At 32.4% G+C, this 25,774-nt stretch overlaps 2 long non-coding RNA genes across 2 annotated transcripts; both read left to right on the forward strand.

Moving 5' to 3' along the window:
- Positions 1 to 16,964: 16,964 nt before the first annotated feature.
- On the forward strand, positions 16,965 to 17,766 carry LOC143242656 (uncharacterized). The gene is made up of 3 exons (XR_013023042.1): positions 16,965 to 17,097; positions 17,350 to 17,434; positions 17,687 to 17,766. It is a non-coding gene; the product is annotated as an uncharacterized LOC143242656 (long non-coding RNA).
- An 832-nt stretch (positions 17,767 to 18,598) lies between these two features.
- LOC143242655 (uncharacterized) lies at positions 18,599 to 19,358 on the forward strand. Its single transcript, XR_013023041.1, has 2 exons — positions 18,599 to 18,753; positions 19,182 to 19,358. It is a non-coding gene; the product is annotated as an uncharacterized LOC143242655 (long non-coding RNA).
- Positions 19,359 to 25,774: the final 6,416 nt, after the last annotated feature.

Raw genomic sequence — 25,774 nt, forward strand, 5'->3', positions numbered from 1 at the left:
ATGTGATCGAAATGACGGAATGAATGTTTGATCAAACTATGTGGTCAAATTGATGGAATGAGTGTCTGATCAAACTATGTTATCAAATTCATGGAATAGGTGTCTGATCAAACCATGTGATCAAATTGATGTAATGGGTGTCTGATCAAACCATGTGATCAAATTGATGGAATGTGTCTCTCATCAAACCATGTGATCAAACTGATGTAATGAGTGTCTGATAAAACTATGTGATAAAATTGATGAAATGAGTGTCTGGTCAAACCATGTGATCAAATTGATAAAATAAGTGTCTGATCAAACTATGTGATCAAATTGATGGAGTGTGTGTCTGAACAAACGATGCGATAAATTGATGGAATGAGCATCTGATCAAACTATGTGATCAAATTGATGGAATGAGTGTCTCATCAAACAATGTGATCAAATTGATATAATGAGTGTCTGATCAAACTATGTTATCAAATTGATGGAATGTGTTTCTGATCAAACTATGTGATCGAATTGATGGAATGAGTGTGTGATCAAACTGTGTGATCGAATTGATGGAATGAGCGTCTGATCAAACTATGTGATCGATTTGATGAAATGAGCGTTTGATCAAACGATGTGATCGAGTTGATGGAATGTGTGTCTAATCAAAGTATGTGATCAAATTGATGGAATGTGTGTCTGATCAAACTAGGTTATCAAATTGATGGAATGAGTGTCTGATCAAACTATGTGATCGAATTGATAAAACGAGTGTCTAATCAAACTATGTGATCAAATTGATGGAATGGGTGTATGATCAATCTATGTGATCGAATTGATGGAATACGTGTCTGATCAAACTATGTGATCGAAATGACGGAATGAATGTTTGATCAAACTATGTGATCAAACTGATGGAATGAATGTCTGATGAAACTATGTGATCAAATTAATGGAATGAGTGTGTGATCAAAGTATATGATCGAATTAATGGAATGAGTGTCTCATCAAACTATGTAATCGAATTGATGGAATACGAGTCTCATCAAACTATGTGATCGAAATGACGGAATGTGTGTGTGATCAAACTATGTGATCAAATTGGTGGAATGAGTGTATGATCAAACTATGTGATCGAGTTGATGGAATGTGTGTCTAATCAAACTATGTGATCAAATTGATGGAATGAGTGTTTGGTCAAACAATGTGATCAAATTGATAAAATAAGTGTCTGATCAAACTATGTTATCAAATTGATAAAATGAGTGTCTGATCAAAGTATGTGATCAAATTGATGGAATGCGTGTATGATCAAACTAGGTGATCAAACTGATGGAATGAGTGTCTGATCAAACTATCTGATCAAATTAATGGAGTGAGTGTCTGATCAAACTATATGATCGGATTGATGGAATGAGTGTCTGATCAAACAATGTGATCGAATTGATGGAGTGTGTGTCTAATTAAACTATGTGATCAAATTGATGGAATGAGTGTCTGGTCAAACAATGTGATCAAATTGATAAATAAGTGTCTGATCAAACTATGTTATCAAATTGATGGAATGAGTGTCTGATCAAACAATGTGATCGAGTTGATGGAGTGTGTGTCTAATCAAACTAGGTGATCGAATTTATGGAATGAGTGTCTGGTCAAGCAATGGGATAAAATTGATAAAATTATAGTCTGATCAAAGTATGTGATCAAATTGATGGTGTGTGTGTCTGATCAAACTATGTGATTAAATTGACGGAATGTGTGTGTGATCAAACTATGTGATCAAATTGATGGAAAGTGTGTGTGATCAAACTATGTGATCAAATTGATGGAATGTGTGTGTGATCAAACTATGTGATCAAATTGATGGAATGAGTGTCTCAACAAGCTATGTGATCAAATTGATGGAATGAGTGACTGATCAAATATGTGATCGAATTGATGAAATGAGTGTCTGATCAAAGTATGTGATCAAATTGATGGAATGAGTGTCTGATCAAACTATGTGATCAAATTGATGGAATTCGTGTCTGATCAAACAATGTGATCAAATTGATAAAATGAGTGTCTGATCAAACTATGTGATCAAATTGATGGAATGTGTGTCTGATCAAACTATGTGATCAAATTGATGGAATCAAATTGATGGAATGAGTGTCTGATCAAACTATGTGATCAAATTGATGGAATGAGTGTCTGATCAAACTATGTGATCAAATTGATGGAATGTGTGTCTGATCAAACTATGTGATCAAATTGATGGAATGAGTGTCTGATCAAACTATGTGATCAAATTGATGGAATGAGTGTGTCTGGTCAAACCATGTGATCAAATTAATGGAATGAGTGTCTGATCAAACAATGTGTTCGAAATGATGGAAAGAATGTATATTCAGACTATGTGATAGAACAGATGGAGTTTGTGTCTGATCAAATTAGGTGATCAAATTGATGGAATGAGTTTCTGACTCAAATTATGTGATCAAATTAATGAAATGAGTGTCTGATCAAACTGTGTGATCGATTTGATGGAATGAGTGTCTGATCAAAGTATGTGATCCAATTGATGGTGTGTGTGTCTTATCAAACTATGTGATTAAATTCATTCAATATGTGAGTGATCAAACTATGTGATCAAATTGATGGAATGAGTGTCTGATCAAACTATGTGATAAAATAAATGGTATGATAGTCTGATCAAACTATGTAATCGAATTGATGGAATCAGTGTCTAATTAAACAATGTGATTCAAAAAATGTTATGAATGATGGATCAAACAATGTGATCAAATTGATGGAATGAGTGTCTGATCAAACAATGTGATCGAATTGATAAAATGAGTGTCTGATCAAACTATGTGATCAAATTGATGGAATGAGTGTCTGATCAAATTATGTGATCGAATTGATGGAATGAGTGTCTGATCAAATTATGTGATCGAATTGATGAAATGAGTGTCTGATCAAACTATGTGATCGAGTTGATGGAATGTGTGTCTGATCAAACTATGTGATCAAATTGATGAAATGAGTGTCTGATCAAACTATGTGATCGATTTGATGAAATGAGTGTTTGATCAAACGATGTGATCGAGTTGATGGAATGTGTGTCTGATCAAACTATGTGATCAAATTGATGGAATGAGTGTCTGATCAAACTATGTGATCAAATTGATGGAATGTGTGTCTGATCAAACTATGTGATCAAATTGATGGAATGAGTGTCTGATCAAACTATGTGATCAAATTGATGGAATGAGTGTCTGATCAAACTATGTGATCGAATTGATAAAATGAGTGTCTGATCAAACTATGTGATCGAATTGATGGAATGAGTGTCTGATCAAACTATGTGATCGAATTGATGGAATGTGTGTCTGATCGAATTGATGGAATGAGTGTCTGATCAAACTATGTGATCAAATTGATGGAATGAGTGTCTGATCAAACTATGTGATCAAATTGATGGAATGTGTGTGTCTGATCAAACTATGTGATCAAATTGATAAAATGAGTGTCTGATCAAAATATGTGATCAAATTGATGGTGTGTGTGGCTGATCAAACTATGTGATCAAATTGATGGAATGTGTGTGTGATCAAACTATGTGATCAAATTAATGGAATGAAAGTCTGATCAAACAATATGATCGAATTGATGGAATGAGTGTCTGATCAAACTATGTGATCGAATTGATGGAATACGTGTCTGATCAAACAATGTGATAAAATTGATGAAATGAGTGTCTGATCAAACTATGTGATCAAATTGATGGAATGAGTGTCTGATCAAACTATGTGATCAAATTGATGGAATAAGTGTCTGATCAAACTATGTGATCAAATTGATGGAATGTGTGTCTGATCAAACTATGTGATCAAATTGATGGAATGTGTGTCTGATCAAACTATGTGATCAAATTGATGGAATGTGTGTCTGATCAAACTATGTGATCAAATTGATGGAATGTGTGTCTGATCAAACTATGTGATCAAATTGATGGAATGAGTGTCTGATCAAACTATGTGATCAAATTGATAAAATGAGTGTCTGATCAAACTATGTGATCAAATTGATGGAATGAGTGTCTGATCAAACTATGTGATCAAATTGATGGAATGTGTGTCTGATCAAACTATGTGATCAAATTGATGGAATGAGTGTCTGATCAAACTATGTGATCAAATTGATGAAATGAGTGTCTGATCAAACTATGTGATCAAATTGATGAGTGTCTGATCAAAATTGATGGAATGAGTGTCTGATCAAACTATGTGATCAAATTGATGGAATGAGTGTCTGATCAAACTATGTGATCAAATTGATGGAATGAGTGTCTGATCAAACTATGTGATCAAATTGATGGAAATGAGTGTCTGATCAAACTATGTGATCAAATTGATGGAATGATGGAATTGTCTGATCAAACTATGTGATCAAATTGATGGAATGAGTGTCTGATCAAACTATGTGATCAAATTGATGGAATGTGTGTCTGATCAAACTATGTGATCAAATTGATGGAATGTGTGTCTGATCAAACTATGTGATCAAATTGATGGAATGTGTGTCTGATCAAACTATGTGATCAAATTGATGGAATGAGTGTCTGATCAAACTATGTGATCAAATTGATGAAATGAGTGTCTGATCAAACTATGTGATCAAATTGATGGAATGAGTGTCTGATCAAACTATGTGATCAAATTGATGGAATGAGTGTCTGATCAAACTATGTGATCAAATTGATGGAATGTGTGTCTGATCAAACTATGTGATCAAATTGATGGAATGAGTGTCTGATCAAACTATGTGATCAAATTGATGGAATGAGTGTCTGATCAAACTATGTGATCAAATTGATGGAATGAGTGTCTGATCAAACTATGTGATCAAATTGATGGAATGAGTGTCTGATCAAACTATGTGATCAAATTGATGGAATGAGTGTCTGATCAAACTATGTGATCGAAAAATGATGTCTGATCAAATGAGTGTCTGATCAAACTATGTGATCAAATTGATGGAATGAGTGTCTGATCAAACTATGTGATCAAATTGATGGAATGAGTGTCTGATCAAACTATGTGATCAAATTGATGGAATGAGTGTCTGATCAAACTATGTGATCAAATTGATGGAATGAGTGTCTGATCAAACTATGTGATCAAATTGATGGAATGTATGTGTGTCTGATCAAACTATGTGATCAAATTGATAAAATGAGTGTCTGATCAAACTATGTGATCAAATTGATGGAATGAGTGTCTGATCAAACTATGTGATCAAATTGATGGAATGAGTGTCTGATCAAACTATGTGATCAAATTGATGGAATGAGTGTCTGATCAAACTATGTGATCAAATTGATGGAATGTGTGTCTGATCAAACTATGTGATCAAATTGATGGAATATGTGTCTGATCAAACTATGTGATCAAATTGATGGAATGAGTGTCTGATCAAACTATGTGATCAAATTGATGGAATGAGTGTCTGATCAAACTATGTGATCAAATTGATGGAATAGTGTCTGATCAAACAATGTGATCAAATTGAATGAGTGTCTGATCAAACTATGTGATCAAATTGATGGAATGAGTGTCTGATCAAACTATGTGATCAAATTGATGGAATGTGTGTCTGATCAAACTATGTGATCAAATTGATGGAATGAGTGTCTGATCAAACTATGTGATCAAATTGATGGAATGAGTGTCTGATCAAACTATGTGATCAAATTGATGGAATGAGTGTCTGATCAAACTATGTGATCAAATTGATGGAATGAGTGTCTGATCAAACTATGTGATCAAAATGGAATGAGTGTCTGATCAAACTATGTGATCAAATTGATGGAATGAGTGTCTGATCAAACTATGTGATCAAATTGATGGAATGAGTGTCTGATCAAACTATGTGATCAAATTGATGGAATGAGTGTCTGATCAAACTATGTGATCAAATTGATGGAATGAGTGTCTGATCAAACTATGTGATCAAATTGATGGAATGAGTGTCTGATCAAACTATGTGATCAAATTGATGGAATGAGTGTCTGATCAAACTATGTGATCAAATTGATGGAATGTGTGTCTGATCAAACTATGTGATCAAATTGATGGAATGAGTGTCTGATCAAACTATGTGATCAAATTGATGGAATGAGTGTCTGATCAAACTATGTGATCAAATTGATGGAATGAGTGTCTGATCAAACTATGTGATCAAATTGATAAAATGAGTGTCTGATCAAACTATGTGATCAAATTGATGGAATGAGTGTCTGATCAAACTATGTGATCAAATTGATGGAATGAGTGTCTGATCAAACTATGTGATCAAATTGATGGAATGAGTGTCTGATCAAACTATGTGATCAAATTGATGGAATGAGTGTCTGATCAAACTATGTGATCAAATTGATGGAATGAGTGTCTGATCAAACTATGTGATCAAATTGATGGAATGTGTGTCTGATCAAACTATGTGATCAAATTGATGGAATGAGTGTCTGATCAAACTATGTGATCAAATTGATGGAATGAGTGTCTGATCAAACTATGTGATCAAATTGATGGAATGAGTGTCTGATCAAACTATGTGATCGAATTGATGGAATGAGTGTCTGATCAAACTATGTGATCAAATTGATGGAATGAGTGTCTGATCAAACTATGTGATCAAATTGATGGAATGAGTGTCTGATCAAACTATGTGATCAAATTGATGGAATGAGTGTCTGATCAAACTATGTGATCAAATTGATGGAATGTGTGTGATCAAATTATGTGATTAAATTGATGGAATATGTGTCTGATCAAACTATGTGATCAAATTGATGGAATGAGTGTCTGATCAAACTATGTGATCAAATTGATGGAATGAGTGTCTGATCAAACTATGTGATCAAATTGATGGAATGTGTGTCTGATCAAACTATGTGATCAAATTGATGGAATGAGTGTCTGATCAAACTATGTGATCAAATTGATGGAATGAGTGTCTGATCAAACTATGTGATCAAATTGATGGAAATGTGTGTCTGATCAAACTGTGTGATCAAATTGATGGAATGTGTGTCTGATCAAACTATGTGATCAAATTGATGGAATGTGTGTCTGATCAAACTATGTGATCAAATTGATGGAATGAGTGTCTGATCAAACTATGTGATCAAATTGATGGAATGAGTGTCTGATCAAACTATGTGATCAAATTGATGGAATGAGTGTCTGATCAAACTATGTGATCAAATTGATGGAATGAGTGTCTGATCAAACTATGTGATCAAATTGATGGAATGAGTGTCTGATCAAACTATGTGATCAAATTGATGGAATGAGTGTCTGATCAAACTATGTGATCAAATTGATGGAATGAGTGTCTGATCAAACTATGTGATCAAATTGATGGAATGAGTGTCTGATCAAACTATGTGATCAAATTGATGGAATGAGTGTCTGATCAAACTATGTGATCAAATTGATGGAATGAGTGTCTGATCAAACTATGTGATGAAATTGATGGAATGAGTGTCTGATCAAACTATGTGATCAAATTGATGGAATGTGTGTCTGATCAAACTATGTGATCAAATTGATGGAATGAGTGTCTGATCAAACTATGTGATCAAATTGATGGAATGAGTGTCTGATCAAACTATGTGATCAAATTGATAAAATGAGTGTCTGATCAAACTATGTGATCGAATTGATGGAATGAGTGTCTGATCAAACTATGTGATCAAATTATGGAATGAATGTCTGATCAAACTATGTGATCAAATTGATGGAATGTGTGTCTGATCAAACTATGTGATCAAATTGATGGAATGAATGTCTGATCAAACTATGTGATCAAATTGATGGAATGTGTGTCTGATCAAACTATGTGATCAAATTCATAAAATATGTGTGTGATCAAACTATGTGATCAAATTGATGGAATGAGTGTCTGATCAAACTATGTGATCGAATTGATGGAATGTGTGTCTAATCAAACTATGTGATCAAATTGATGGAAATGAGTCTGATCAAACTATGTGATCAAATTGATGGTGTGTGTGTCTGATCAAACTATGTGATCAAATTGATTCAATATGTGAGTGATCAAACTATGTGATCAAATTGATGGAATGAGTGTCTGATCAAACTATGTGATCAAATTGATGGTATGAGTGTCTGATCAAACTATGTGATCGAATTGATGGAATGAGTGTCTAATCAAACTATGTGATCGAAAAATGATGGAATGAGTGTCTGATCAAACTATGTGATCGAATTGATGGAATGTGTGTCTGATCAAACTATGTGATCAAATTGATGGAATGAGTGTCTGATCAAACTATGTGATCAAATTAATGGAATGAGTGTCTGATCAAACTATGTGATCAAATTGATGGAATGAATGTCTGATCAAACTATGTGATCGAATTGATGGAATACGTGTCTGATCAAACTATGTGATCGAATTGATGGAATGAATTGATCAAACAATGTGATCAAATTGATAAAATGAGTGTCTGATCAAACGATGTGATCGATGTAATGAATTGATGATCAAACTATGTGATCGAATTGATGGAGTGCGAATTGTGTCTGATCAAACTAGATGATAAAATTGATGGAATGAGAGTCTGATCAAACTATGTATTTGAGTTGATGGAATGTGTGTCTAATCAAACTATGTGATCAAATTGATGGAAATGTGTGATCAAACTATCTGATGAAATTGATAAAATGAGTGTCTGATCAAACTATGTGATCAAATTGATGGAATGAGTGTCTGATCAAACTATGTGATCGAATTGATGGAATGAGTGTCTGATCAAACTATTTGATCGATTTGATAAAATGAGTGTCTGATCAAACAATGTGATCAAATTGATAAAATAAGTGTCTGATCAAACTATTTGATCAAACTGATGGAATGTGTGTCTGATCAAACTGTGTGATCAAATTGATGGAATGAGTGTCTGCTGACACTATGTGATGAAATTGATGGAATGAGTGTCTGATCAAACAATATGATCCAATTGATTGAGTGAGTGTCTAATCAAACTATGTGATCAAATTGATAAAATGTGTGTCTGATCAAACTATGTGATCGAGTTGATGGAATATGTGTCTCATCAAACTATGTGATCAAATTGATGGAATGAGTGTCTGATCAAACTATGTGATCAAATTGATGGAATGAGTGTCTGATCAAACTATGTGATCGAATTGATGGAATGAGTGTCTGATCAAACTATGTGATCGAAATGATGGAATGAATGTCTGATCAAACAATGTGATCGAGTTGATGGAATGAATTATTGATCAAACTATGTGATCGAAATGATGGAATGAATGATTGATCAAACTATGTGATCGAATTGATGGAGTGCGTGTCTGATCAAACTAGGTGATCAAATTGATGGAATGTGTGTCTAATCAAACTGTGTGATGAAATTGATGGAATGAGTGTCTGGTCAAACAATGTGATCAAATTGTTAAAATAAGTGTCTGATCAAGCTATGTTATCAAATTGATGGAATGTGTCTCTGATCAAACAATGTGATAAAATTGAATAAATGAGTGTCTGATCAAAGTATGTGATCAAATTGATGGTTTGTGTGTCTGATCAAAGTATGTGATCAAATTGATGGTTTGTGTGTCTGATCAAACTAAATGATCGAAATGATGGAAAGAGTGTCTGATCAAACTATGTGATCAAATTGATGGAATACGTGTCTGATCAAACTATGTGATCAAATTATAGGAATGAGTGTCTGATCAAATTATGTGATCGAATTGATGGAATGAATGTCTGATCAAACTATGTGATCGAATTGATGGAATAAGTGTCTGATCAAACAATGTGATCAAATTGATGGAATGAGTGTCTGATCAATCTATGTGATCGAATTGATGGAATGAGTTTCTCATCAAACTATGTGATCAAATTAGTGGAATGAGTGTCTGATCAAACTATGTGATCGAATTGATGGAATAAGTGTATGATCAAACTGTGTGATGAAATTGATGGAATGAGTGTCTGAACAAACTATGTGATGAAATTGATAGAATGTGTGTCTGATCAAACTATGTGATGAAATTGATAGAATGTGTGTCTGATTAAACTATGTGATCGAATTGCTGGAATAAGTGTCTGATCAAACTATGTTGTCAAATTGATGAAATAAGCCGTGGGGGCGTTATAACGTGACGGTCAATGCCACTATTCGTTGGTAAAAGAGTAGCCCAAGAGTTGGCGGTGGGTGGTGATGACTAGTTGCCTTCCCTCTAGTCTTACACTGCTAAATTAGGGACGGCTAGCAGAGATAGCCCTCGAGTAGCTTTGTGCGAAATTCAAAAAAAATATATAATGCTCTATTGACAATTGATTAGAACAACGATTTTTCGACTAAATGCAGCACGCTTAATACTAATAGTGTTACTTAACATCTTTCAGTAACTAAATTAGTTGTTAAGAAATAATTAGTAGCTAATTTTACTTTCATATTTTCATCCTGCATTCTACGCGATCAGTTAGTGTGAAACAGTAATTTATTTTTTTAAATAAGTAAAAATACCATAATCTAACCATGTGCACCTCTGCCTAATTTTAGATAAACCAACAAATGGAACTTCGCTTTATAGAAATTTTCACTTTCATGCATCAGTAGTTTTAAAACCCTATTACTAATATCTGATTGGTCATGTTTGACACTGTATACTGTAAACATTAGGAATATTCGTATTGATTTTAAGATGTTTTCTCATCTGCAAAGATTTTCCTTAAATGATCATTTAGGTTTCGTAAAATCGCAGAGCGGAACGAAATTAAAGACGTAACTTGTTAGAAGTAAAGTGTGGAACTAAGTTAAAGATTTTGGGTTTGTTTTTGTAGCAGTTTCTCAAATCACTACAGTGATTGAGTTAGAGTTAGCCGCATAACTACTGTATCTGATTCTGTGTATTGTACTGGTGAGAACTTAATACAGACAAACGATTTACTATATTACTAAACCAACATTTAAACGAACCACTTAACAGACTTCTTGGTCTTAAAATTTAAGACTTTGTACTTCATAAAATTTATTGTTTGTCATTCCAATAGTGTTTTTTTTTCCAAAACATTTTGTAACTTGCACCTAATATACAGTACTGTACAAGGCTAATGTTTAAATACTTAGCCAGCTTGGCTTGGTCCCCTTTAAACTAAAAATTTACAAAATAAGATTTTTGTTTATCATTGACCTGTTGTTTTAATATACAAGTCAAATTAAGACTCGACTATAATGTTGCAACAAAGACTATCATTAAATAGAATCTTTTGTTCTTCTGCTTCAAAAGAGGAGCTTTCTCAGTCATTAACTTTCGTTCTCTGCTTGGTTCATTCTGTTGCTCTGGGACTTTCTTTCTTTCTTCTTTTATCTATTTATTTAAATTTTCTGTTGGGAGAAAATTTCAAAAATTACACAAATCTAATTTGTGACAATTTCATCTCAATTTTGATTTTTCTAACGAAATGCTTGCTTCACGTAGTTTACTATGGCATTAGCAAGATCCAGTTTGGAGATTTTACAATAAATCGCCGAGTAGTATATTAATACCTTGAACTTTGCCTTACTTACATTATTGGCAACTTCTTCAGTCGGTTGTTTTTTAAATTTCGCACAAAGCTACACGAGGGCTATCTGCGCTAGCCGTTCCTAATTTTGCAGTGTAAGACTCGAGGGAAGGCAACTAGTGATCATCGCCAACTCTTGGGATACTCTTTTACCAAGTGGGATTGACTATCACATAAATCCCCCACGGCTGAAAAGACGAGCATGTTTGTCGCGGGGATTCGAATCCACGACCCTCGGATTACGAGTCAATTACCCTAACCACCTGGCCATGCCGGGCTCAGTTGTTACACATACCGTAGTGTTACGTATTTATTTCGGACTTGTATCAGATTTATTACACCACGTATGTTTGGAATTATGATTTCAAATAGCTGGGAATTTTAAATTAGAAGTTAATTGAATTTCATAATGTAACAAATTTGTATTCGCCAACAAGATCCATGCATACATTTTTTTTTTCTTTTTTAACACATTTCAATATACAAAGTACAATTTATTACCTTGTTGCAGATAATTAATACACGATTATATACAGAATTTTACAATCTCGCAAACACCATAGTCTTCTACCTGGTCTATAACTGTTTTATCTACGACAGGTCCACAAAGCACAAACCATTCCTGTTCATACACATACCCTTACTTCACTTGACGGGAATACTAGCTATACTTGTGTGGCCCATCGCGGTTTACAAGCTTATTTTCCAGAGAAAATATCTAGAAATATTGTAGAAAGAAATACTAACGTCCGAAGTTAACTCCGAAGTTGAACGGATCGTAGAGTTAAATCTATAAACGTTCCAAGTGGAACGTCTGTTTTCCTACTAATAAGCGTTTATCACAACTATAGCTTACAAGACTTAGTTTAGTGACCTGTACCTGACCACTAATCCATTCTCACTCTCTCTCTCTCTGCGCGTCGGTTAATATACTTTTAGGTGAGATTCTTGATTTTATTCCTGACTCTTCTACAAACTTGGAGAACGGGCAAAATTTCGATACGCGTCCAGCAATATACGTCACACGTATCAAACGGAAACGTATGCAAGCACTAAAATAAATGTGTAACTGTAAATGAGTTTCAGTAGCTTTAGTAAAATTGTGTATTTCTTTGCTTCTATATTTTGCATTTTCCTTTTGCTGCTTTTGAAGTTAACTAAATCCTATTCTCATTTAAGTTCAATACCACTGCATTTATTTAAAGAATCATTTGCCTCATGCTCTATCAGATTTCCATGCTAAACCTTGCCTGGACAGATTAATATCCGTAAGTCTAACAAAGTACTTATTTTCCCCATATAGACTGCTGTGCAGCAGTTTTGCGGCATCAAACCCGTATTTTGAACTACATTTAAAGTGGTGCCAAAGTGAAGCAAAGCTTTACAAGTTTAGTTGGTATTTACCTTGACTTTCAATTTATACCTAGCATATTTCCACTCTTTTTGGAAACAATAACTACAAAACATGGTTCTACGGAACGACTTTGTGAAGCAAAATGGTGGTAGCAAACGTAATACAGTATCCACTTTATTGTGGACTCTACGTATGGAAACTGACTATACCAGTTGCTATAAAAAATATGCTGCCCTTTCCCCAATTTTTGTTACTGAAAATGTAGAAATTGATCTTTATTCTTAGGTCAGGTTTTGAACGACCAATAGTGACTGAGCTTCATCTTGAGATTTCTTTATTTGGCTGTCTTCTTCATCTGCTGCTGCTAACCCCAGCTTATTACTGCTTTCATCTTAAAGTCAGTCATTTCCTAACTACCTTGCTCTCCTTTTAAAAAGTGAAAAATGTATCGGTTCTTTGTTTCTCCATTTTCAATTAAGATGCTTTAAATATGCTATGCTGCTGCCTTCAAAAAGTCTGCATGATTCCCGACACTAGGCTTATTAGGTCGTCAAAAATGCGATATTAATTTCCTAATTTCTTGACTAACCAATAGTTAATGGCTATCTACTACTTGTATATAGTATTTTAAGAAAAAATAAATTTATTACAGTTCAAAATTTTCAAAATCAACTAACAAATCACTTTATCAAACAAACTGTGGAAAAATCAATATAAATCTTCAGGAATAAACCACTTAGCCAATTTCAATTTTTGATAGTGGTGATACATTTTCAATATCCGTTTTAGAATATTAACTTAAATTTACGATTACCATTCTAAGTAATGGAACTGAATTATAAACACACTTGCACCTTAAAACCCCCTTTTGTAAACAGTTAATTATGAAAGTTTAAATATTTAAACATTGGTAAGACGTCAATGCCTGCTATAAACTGTAACATAATGCTATTTTGGCAACAAGCATTTAACTATTTTTAGATCAGATTTTATTTTCAACTTGACATCGTGTGTAACTGTGGGTTAAATATAAATATCGCTGTTACTGAGATATATTGAAAAATAATAGATTAATGGAGGTTTTTTAATATTTAAATTTGTCAGCTATAAACTGACTTGGGCAGTGGAGGTAGAAGAACTCCTAACATTCTACCAGTTATTTATTGGATAACTTCAATATTGTTTAGAAATTTCTTTTTCTTGTGGTTAAAAGCATAATGTGGTACTTGGATTAGTTTTTAAACCAACTACCAGTTTATTTCACAATGATATATTTTTTTACTCTTGCTGTGTTAATGTCTTTTACTTGCACTGTTAATATACATACATACACACATGTACTATGCATATTTCAAATAACTTTTGTAAATGGGTACAGGCTATCAGAAATTAAAATTGTAGATTGTTATACAAGTTATTTGAATATCATACTTCATATTCCTATTAGATAAGAGTAAAAAGTAGTGTTTAAAATAATTCTACACTGTATATAGTATCTCTGTTTTTGCATAAGAAGTATATATTAAGTGAAGTTGATAAGCAGTCAAAAATAATTTCTCCCTTCTTTTTTGCAGGATTTCAAAGTGTTAAAGCTCCACAGCAGATGTTTTTCTTCCCCATTAGACTCTTTCAAGGTTGGCAAATGTGCAGTGAAGTCACTTCATATTATTCATATTTTTATTTCTTGTGAATTCTTCCAAGAGCAAAGATAGGTTATATGATCAGTTACTCTGTACTCTGTAAGTGAGCTTGCAAGAAGTACTGTACACAAATATGCAAGCACAATAAACGAGTTCACAGTATGTGTATTTACTTGACCTATTAGATAGTTTATATTACTGGACTTTTCAAGTGCATTTCTCTTCTACCTACTTGATTTAGATGTTTTAAATTAATTATTTTACATTATTTAACTAGGCTATTGACAGTAACCATTTGTGCTTATACACATGCAATGTAAACTTAAAACAAGGCAGTAAACACATGCCTGTTTTTACTACACTTTTCCTCACCCACTTATAACTTGTTCTCAAATTGATCTTAACCTTAAGTCACTTTACATACTTGTATACAATTGTTCTATTAGTATCTGCCAAATAAGTGTAGGCATTTTATGCACCTGCTGTTTAACATTTTAACAGCACTGCTATTGTGTGCTATAATTTCAGAAATGAATACTAGCTCATTGCTGCTTAAAGAGCATACTGTAAAATGTGATGTTAAGGTAGTTCCTTTTGAAAATTTTATGGGTGGAATTTGTGGTTTCAACATGATTGAGCATGAGCTACAATGGCAGGTTTAGGTGGACTGTTCCCAAACATGATAATTCATTTTAACAAACAAATGACTCTCTTCAGGATCCCAAGGTTTGTCATCAGTCTTCTCAACAGAACACATTTAGAAATGTTGCAACTTTAGATTTATTTTTAACTTCAGATATAGAAACCACTGAGAGTAGGTGGAGAACATCTGGGTGTAAATAAAAATTTCCCTTTAGATTTGTTTTGCTGCTTATGAAGATAAGGAATATTTTGGTTACAAATTTTAAAGTGTGTTTTGAAGGGATGTGTCAAGAATTCTGTTTTGAATAAAGTAGCTGAGTTATTTGGAGACTATGATCATTGTAAAAATAATTAAATATTAACAATAAACTTCTTCCTTATGGGAAGAAATGAGTTGCTGCTAGTTAAAAACAGGTTGGCTAATGTGTAAGATTAAAAACATTTGAATTTAATTTATAAGTTAACTGGTGAGATAAGACTTGTATTATAGAATATAAAAAATTGGTGAAAACAAAAAATTAGGACATCAAGAAAGATTGAGGAGAGAATGGCCAAAAATTTCTAAACAAAATTTTCTTTTAAATGCATTAAAGGTAAACAATATTAGAATGAGAGTAGGACCCTTGAGGTCCTAAAGGAAGGCTATTATATAATTGAGATGGCTGAGTTATTAAATATTACTCTTGTTTTCTGCTACAGTTTCAAGCAGAATTCAACATCTTGTTGATAAATGGAGATGAAGATAACTTCATTAATTCTGAGCTGGTTAAGAAACATTGGAAGTCTTCAACAATAAGACTTCTGGTCCAAATTTTTCCCCAGTGGGTCTTGAAGGATGTTAGTACTAAGCAGCTCGCATATTCAATCTATTTTTGAATAGTGTGGCAGACACCAGAGGATGGGACATTAGCTAATGTAACTCCTTTTCAAGGGAAGTGACAGTTCTTGATGACGAGAAATCCACTAGAAATAAATGTATCTCTGAACGGCTGGTACAGGTATTAACAGTTTCCTTGATAAGGAGAGAACAGTGTTTTGACCTTCCAAGATCATCTTCACAGTAAGAAAGAGTTGACAATTGTTCCAGTAATTACTTGTCTTACATCAGTTGTGGAGAAATTTTGGAAAGTCTTGAAACTTCTAAGTTATTTAACAACTTAGAATCTTATGTGATAGTTGACATGACTTTACTAGAGGAGGGGTTAAAGGTGTAGATTTGTATCTGGATTTTCTGAAAATAGTTGACAAGATGCCATATAAAAGGCTTGTAAACAAAGCATAACTGTAATCTGTGATGACAAGCAAACTCATATGTAGAGAAAATTATACTCTTAAAAACGACTGGTATGGGTAGAGAAAGCACTAATGGAGGAGTGAACAACATTTTGACCTTCTTTCGTCATTGTCAGGTTCACAAAGTTTGTAATTTACTCTATTCTAACAACAGTAGCTTAAAACATATGTTTGTCTTATTTTAGCAACCACAGTTTATACCTGAAACATATTTTCTACTTTTAACAGTATCCTAAAATTTGTTTCACATCTATATTTAAGAAGTTTTATATGTAACATTTTGTATATAGGTAAATGTGGCTGAATTCAATATGTATATTTAAATCTTATTTTAATCCTATTCTACTTTAATAATTAAGGCTTAATGCAATTTTTGTATTTTGTAGTTTATGAAAATCTAATTTACTGTAATAAATTCCTTTCATTATTTTTGTTAGAAATTATAGCCCAACAATTTACATCCAAAGACATGCTGAAAAATGAATTTACAGCAAGTGTTGTGGATATTTGGAGAAGATCATCAGTTAACAGAAGTGGGAACGATGAACATATTTGTACTGTTAATAAATGAGAAAGGAGGTTAGTCTGAACCTTGTACAGGATGTCAATATATCCAGTTATCTGTATTTATATCATGATTTGATGTATTTATCAGTTAAATATGAGTATTAAACACAGTAACAATAAACTATTAGTTCAGTATAAAACCATGATTTAGAAAAGTATTACAATTAAATCTTGGTTAAGAATAAGCTCATTAAAAAAACAACAAAAACTTGTAGCTATAAAGCCATAGACATACAATTATATTTTTTTTGTTGACCCTCATAGAGAAAGAGTTAATAACACCCCTCTGAATGGATTAATTCTTCCTGGTGTGACAAGACAGAGTTTGTTAGATTTAGCCAAAACATGGGTGAGACCTTTTTCTTTTAAACATATTTACCTAATTTAGAAATGATCGTTTAGCAACATCCGAAGAAATCAGACCTATTAAATAGGAAAATCTTTCAGTTATTTACTTACAAAAATTACTCAACAAACAGAATAATCTAAAGATGCTAGAATTTTTTGTTTTTTAAAATGTATGTTTTGAACAAAAGTTAGTTTTATTCCTTTTTTCCAAAATGTCTGTTTCACATACTAAAAACTTGTTTCTCCTTTACAGAATGAGTTCAAGGTATCTGAAAGACTGATAACTATGAAAGAAGTACTACATGCTCTAAAGGAAAACCAGGTAAAACAAATGAACACTATTTTTAATTTTACTACATTTCTTTGTTTTTCTTATAGCAAAGCCACATCAGGCTATCTGCAGTTCCAATATCAAATTGGTGTCTGTTAGATTCCTTCCAAGCAAAAATTTTGGGACCACTATAAAGTTTTAATTCCTAACTCTTAATAATTAAATATTCTCATTTTGGTTTTTAGCTAGATAAAGTAAATCTTGGTACAAATAATCTGTAGTATACAATAAAAGAGTGCATTTATCTGTGATACATCAAATGAAAACAAATTCTGGTATGATCTTTAAGTGTCTTCATGAAGTATTGTAATATACTAATATAACATGAACTGTGTTTTTCAAATTGTACTTGCTATTACTGTTGTCTGAAATTTTTATATATGTTATTTTACATGGTCATTTTATTTGTATATGCTATGTGGAAAGTTTTATATTTGGCTCTTTGGGAGATATACATGAATAGTGTGACTCATCCTGTAACTGTCTTCCAGTAGTTTAATGTTCTGAATATAGTTTGAATTCATTCAGGAGCTTTTTGATGTGTTGGTAATATATACAGTTCTGGTGAGTGGTTATGTCTCTAATTTATCTACCAAAAGTGTCTTTGGTAAGCAAGATGTCCAATGGTTGTAAAGGGATTAGGATTCAATTATTTTTGCAACTTACTATTCATTAAACCTTTTTAAATTATTTTAATATACTGTACCATGCAATGTGTAACATTTAATATAAGTAAAACTTTGTTGCTTGAACATATTACTCCTGTCTTACAAAACACTCACACAATGAGAAAGTTCAGTTTATAAGGGAATCTGATGTATGTGAATTAATGTCTTTGTATAGCTACTGGAGATTTTGGAAGTGGTACAGCATGTGTAGTGTGCCCAGTGAGCCGTATCCATTACATGGGACATGATTATAACATCCCTACCATGGAACATGTTCAACCATTGAACCTGAGGTTTCTCAAAACACTAAGTGATATTCAGGTATTTATAGCAGTTGAACTTAGTCAAGGTTTGGCATCTAGGTTTGTAATTTAATTAGTTGTAGTTAGCCAGGTAAGCATACTGTTTTACATGTTAGTATTTTATTAAATGGTTACTGCAACCTCCAATAGCTTCCCAGTTGTAATTTCAAATAGTTATGTCTGTTCACATCTTATTTTTCTGCTGTTGTCTTTCTAATGTTTAAGAGTACAATATATTTAGTTTCATTAGTTAGCTTACTTTGACAAAACTGCTTGTCTCTTGAAATATAAATTCCAAATTCACGTCAATGTTTATATTGCTTACTCTTAATGAAGAAATCTTTTAATGTAGCAGTTACATATTAGATTTAATGTAGTAATAGTATTTTATAAAGTTGTGTAATATAAATTTGGATAACAAACACTATTCTTTTATTTGCCAATCAGTATGGTAGGATTCCACATAAATGGGTAGAGGAGATTGAAGATGTTCCTGGGATTCAGTTGGAGTCTGTGGAAGAAAGGGTTTAGCTATGTGCATCTCTCTCTTTATGCTGTGATACCTGTATAGAAGAGAAAAGAATAGCTAGTTTTAGCTCCAAGTTTTGTTACACTTGCATTTAAACTTCCCAGAATATTCCTTGAATATTTACTAGAGTAGAACTGGCCAGTAATTGCCACCATCATAAAGTAAATGTTCAAGGCTCTCTTAATTATTAATCCAACTAGACTTCCAATGAGAAACATGTACACAGAAAACTAGTAATGCATGCTTGTTAAATCAAGTACATCTTTTTTCCCCATCCTTTAAGTGGGTATATCTTTTTTAAAAAATTTTAAATGAATTGTAAAATCAGTTGTTTTTTTGCAATTCTTTCAGACAGAGAAGGCACTTTCTTTACACAACTCCTAGTTGATTTTATTTGTAGCCTTCTAAAAATCTAGGTTTCTCTTTTGTCTGTTGCAATCCACCATTAGAAGCTGTAAAATTAACATGTACATCATAATAGTAAACAGTTAAAGTTTGTTATCTCATGAATACTGATAAAGTTCCATTTCTTTTATCAGTTCTTTTGAAAAACAAATTTGGCAAGCTTCCTTTCAAAATATTGGATGTATTCAAGCAAAAGTCTTTTACTTTAAAGTAAAATCTTAAAGGGACAAAAAGAAACTTGTTAGCATAGCCTGCCAAGGATGTCCCATGCACCTACAAATTATCACCACCTCTTACTGCTTGTGTATTCATCCAACCTTTTCTTGAACTCTGAAGGTTTCTACCTCTTCCACTGTTTGAAGGCAACTCATTCCAAAAATCAACCACCCTGTTTGAAAAGTAACTGTCAAAATTGCAGATGACTCCTACTCTGCCACAATTTCAACCTATGCCCCCCTTGTCTTGTTTTCACTGCTAAACAGTTTGGATCTGCACCCTTAATCTTAAACGTATCAAATTTTCACCTCTGACCCATCTCTCTCCCAAGAAAACAACTTTAGAGACTGAGGAGTCATAGAACAGTTCCACAACCTCTGGCATCATCCTACTGCCTCTTCTCTAAACTTCTTTCAACAATGCAATGTCTTTGAGGAAGGGAAACAAAAACTAAAGCACTTTAAATGAAGTCTGATAAGTGATCTGTACAGTGAAACAACAGTAAAATCCCTTGTCTTCTATTCAGTATTTCTGTAGATGCTACTGAAAATTCTGTTAGCTCTATTGCTAGCTACAATACACTACTTAGATGAGGTAACGTGATTTTTCAATCACAACACTCTCCTTTTTCTTTTCCAACTGCAGTATCTTATGTATTCTAGTTTAACTTGTAACAGTAATTTGAATTGTGAAAACCTACATGCATCACCTTACATTTTTGATACTTAAACATCATTTGCAACATTTGGCCCAGTGCAGGATATTTTGATACAGTTAGCCACCCTAAAAATCTTAAGTTCATATGTAAACTTCATTATTTTATTAGTCATTCCAGAGTCAACATCAAATATAAATTGCAAACAGCACAGATCACTGAGGTACATTACTTGTCACTGTGATCCAGTCAGATCTAACACCACTTATTACTATTCTTTGCTTTCTACTCTCCAGCTAAATTTCTATCTAATTTAATAACATTTTCCCCACACCCACCCTTAATTTAAGTTGTTTTGTGAGTGACCTTAGCAAATGCTTTTTGAAATTCAAGATAAATCAAACCTACAGTATCTTATTAATCAACTCTTGCAGTAACATCCTCAATGAATGTCAAGATTTGTTTATAGAAGAATTTCCTTTCTACTGTGATTGTGCAAAATGTGTATTTGCTGAAGTACTCTATTCAGTCTTGTTAATTAAAATCTAGTAAATTGTACTTCAAATAATGGATTTAGTTGTGTAGGATAAAAATGTATTTTCTATAAAATGAGTGATATTTAATAGAAGTACTAACTTTTGAGTTTTGGTAGACTGTTAATCATTGTTTTGTTTAGTTATTAAACAAACAACATAGTGGTTGTGATACATAATCTCTTGAAATACATATCATTTTCTAATTATTTAATGTATTTATTGTATTGCATAAATATTTTGTGGTAAAATGTCTTTTGATTAACCTGTTTGTTGTTTGACACAATGAGCATCTCCCAGTTCTATCACCAAAGCTTCCTTAAAAAAATAATTTCCCTTTTTGAAAGGAGAGAAGACTTAACACGTTTTTTCAAACAACAAAAATACAAACATACAATAACTAATTAAATGGATGCTAGACTTAAAAGTACATAGCACTTAATTTTTGGACTTGCAAGTTTAATGTTATGAGAAGTGGTTATAGGAGAACCTCCAATACACTAAATTGTTACCTGATTAGAATTAAAATAAACTGAATTGTCAAAATATAGATGTTTTCCAAAACCTAGATGCTTTTAGCTATGAATAAATTCTAAATTAAACTAGATAACATGCATCTCAATCTTGTTAGTAGATATACTCTGATAGCACCACTAGTTGTTTCCAGTATTTGTACAAATACTGGAAATACTTGGGAGTTTTATAATTTAGGTTTCAAATATTATCTAAACTAATAGTGTATCTATAAGTGATCAAGAAAAATGTATGCATAAATCTTAATATACATTAATGGTGCTACTAAACCTATAAAATGAAGAATAGATCCAGAATTCAATGTTTTAACACAAGGATAGCATCCTTTGTCAAAATGGAATTAGTTTTCTGCCACTGATATACAGAGTGTGTGGAAAGTCACTGTGCAGTTTTATAATCATATTTGATTCAGTCTATTTCAAGCCAGCAACTGATAGTGGTGTTTAGAAACAAAATAAGAAGGATCCAAGTCTGTATTGATGACAACGGTGGTCACTTTCAACATTGTTTATAATTGTCATTCATATTTACCTCCTGTATTCTATATTGAAGCATGTCTGTTAATAAATATATAAGTGCACAGTGACTTTCTGAACACCCTGTATTATTTATTCACAAGCCCTTATTGGTAGTCTAGATAAATATGAAATATTTAATCAGCAACTAAAGGAAATGCATGATGAAATAGTCATTTCTGTGTTGAAGAACAATACTTGCACATAAAATGTCTGTAGTGAAAATTGATAAGGCTCCTCTTACACATGCAACTATTTATATAATACATGCACTGAATTGTTAATAGTAATAACTTTGGTCTCTTATTTAATAATTTACTTATTTTTGAGTAGCTTGTGACATTTTTAAGTTTGTTTTTTACAGGTAGCATTATTTGTTTACTATTTACTCTACATGTTTACCTTTTTTTTCAATATTAAGAAATATTAGTTTTAGATTAGTTGGTGTATACTTTTGCTGTTTGGTGAATTATGCCAGTGACTGGCTAAAAGAAATGTTAACTTTTTAATCTCATATTCTTGTAACTCATTGAAATAATGATGCAATGCTGATTTTAATTTTGTTTTGCCTTAACTTTAGATACATTGCTCAATCTTAAATTTCATCCATTTATAAGTTTTTAACTAAATTTTGTTAACTATTTATTCTACAAATCATTGAAGTTATCTGCTAGGCAAGTAATGTAACTTGAATCTGTCTTGGAGTATGAAAAAAATTATTCTTTTTTTTTTTTGAAATAATAAACAGCACTTTATACTTCACTGGGGGCATTGTTTCAAACATAGAGATAGAAAACAAATGCAGGTTGTCCTGTTGGTAAACTGTTTTATTCCACTTTGATAGTGATTCCAAAAGCCATTTTAACTTGATTAAAGTAACTATTCACTTTCAGACTAGTCAAGAACACTGAAATAAACTATTAGGAATGACTGGAACAATATCTAATAAAATACATACAAGTTTGTGTTGCAAATGTGTGTGAGCATCTAACATGTTGAACAGATGAATTTGTATTGTAATTTTCTTACTGAAGCTAGTCATATAACATCACCCATAGTTGTATTTAGATGTTTGTTTTTCACACACTAACACTTGCAGGTAGTTTTAAAAATTTGACAATTTTACGTGTGAAATAATACACTAAGAGTTAAAAAATAGCACTGACTGCTTTGGCAAATTACTCTAAGTAGAAAATCTGTATTATATGATGTAACTAATGCTTGAGTTAACCGCAGATACCAGTCACTTTCTGTTATTCTTTTGTCAGTTATAAATACTTTTAATGATAAGTCACTAAAGTGTGTTTTACAAGCTTCTTAACCACAGGTAAGAGTAAATTTTAATTAACACATTTAAATCTTATTTTCTACCTAAAATGTTTCTATAATTACTTTGAATACCTCTGAACTTTCTTTTGTATAGTATTAATAACAGTAGTAGTTGGTTTACTAACCACTTTTTCAACAAATGTCAGTTTACAACTTACTTTCTCAGGATGTAGGACTTAACTTTACATGCAAAGCCAGAGAGTAAGGGGAATACACAAATAAATTACAAATGTTATTGTTACATAATCATTTAATTGTGATTTTAAATAATCCTGCAAAATATTTTCAGAAACGTACAAGTTTGGTATGTCAGTTAAAACTGTATTAGATTGAACTTCCATAAGGATAAACACCACTACACTAATACAATATTCTACATATATGAGTACAGCTTATAAAATGTAAGATTTTGGAGAAGCATAATCACAAATTTTGGGAGTCAAATTTTTCTAGGAAAGTTTTCACAAAAGTGGTATTCTTCTATAAGTAAAGAACAAAGATCATTTAACAAACTTCTAAACAATTTATTAGCAGCAGTAAGACTAGTACTCTTACTACTGTATCAAAAATACAAGTTCTACAACACTGTATCCCAAACTTGAAAAATCTGAAATGTACTAGTTTCTCAATCACATTCCACTTTGTTATTACTTTTAAGTACAATTTGAAGTGTAACCAACATCAATAGGAAAAATTTTCATTCATTTGAAGCAAAGGAACATAATGAATTAAAAATAATACACTACTACTGTAAACAGTCCAATGAAGCTATAGTCTAAATCTAGGTATTCTCTCCTATAGTTATCTACAGTTTTGTACAAACAATTCATAGAGGTAACTTTCTCTTTTAAGCTGTTCCATTCATAAAATGTAGACTATGAATTTTCATATTTTCACTAACACCAATTAAAATTATTTAATGCAATGTAAGGTTGAAAATACAGTATCGTTCTATACAACCCATCAGATGAGCATAAATAAACCTGTTTGATTTAAAAAAAAACAAAAAAAAATCCTTCATTACTAGTAAACTTTCAAAAACAATTACAGAGTGACAATGGTAATGGTTTTTATAAAAATTGTCCAGATTCTAGCATTCTGGACCATATAGAAATGCACCTAACATTCAAGAACCCACTGTCATTAGAGTTGTTCAGAGAGTATTAACCCTCCTTTTTATTAATAACAAGAAAATACTATGGTATTTTTCAATTCAGATTTCCCAACAGGCAACCCTGCTAATAACTTTTAACAAGATATGACTTTAGGTGCAAGCCATCTTATGAATTTTGCCCAAGTATGTAGTGGTCTTAGATTTAACTAGCTTTCTGAATTTGAAAAAGTAGTAACTACTGCTTCATGTTGATTCTAATGTATTTGCTGTGTTGTTGATCAAAACTGATAGTCTCGTCTACCTTTCTGTAGGATAAGGCACATACAGTTCACTTTAAAGTGACCCAGCATTCATTCCACACAGACCATAACATAGTAGAACGATGAAAGTTACACCTACTCACTGGAAACTGATGGAGTTGTGTTGCAACACCAGGCGTTTGGGTAGTTAGTTAACCTTTGGCCTAGCTCACACTCAATCAGTAGGACATTTTGTCAAAGGTACCACCACACTAGCTGCTGTTGTAAGTTTGATCTCTTGATTTCTATTCATAGTTGTTACTTTAAACCTTATCAAAGCAGAAACTAACTTTATTAGAGTAAGTAAATCTCTCACACTCAAGTAATCCTTCATTGGTTCTCCAGATAGTCCTTAAATGAACTTGTCAAAGAAGATCTGCCAGAGCCATGTGATGGTATATTTTAGTGTACAAATGGTACACACTACCCATTTAAATTATCCTCTATCAACTCTGATGGATAGCTCCTTTTTCTACTAAGTTGAATAATTGATACAAATTGTTATGACCGTATCATTACCTCAGAGTTGCATCTCATAGAATCAAAGGCTGAAGTCCAGCCTAGAGATGTGATTGCACTACCTATTTATGAGACAAGCCATTCCAAACATTTATCTCCATAAAGTATCACAATCAAGCCCCCACATCAATAGCCACACATCACTTCAGACTTACTTTATTTCACATTACTGTTAACCTATATTCGCATTCCTCTAGGTATGTGTTGTTTCTCGTCATTTCTTGATCAGTCAAACTAAAGATAAACAGTATATTTTTGAAACGATAGAAATAAACTTGTATTAAATATAAACAAAACAATTATTCGTTATCTATAATGCAAATAAGCTTGCATTTTATAAAATTTTAGTATTCTCGAGACAAATATTGGCTCCTTATTTTCAAAACGATTTG

This window comes from Tachypleus tridentatus, unplaced genomic scaffold (assembly GCF_004210375.1).
Source record: "Tachypleus tridentatus isolate NWPU-2018 unplaced genomic scaffold, ASM421037v1 Hic_cluster_2, whole genome shotgun sequence".
Lineage (NCBI taxonomy): Eukaryota > Metazoa > Arthropoda > Merostomata > Xiphosura > Limulidae > Tachypleus > Tachypleus tridentatus.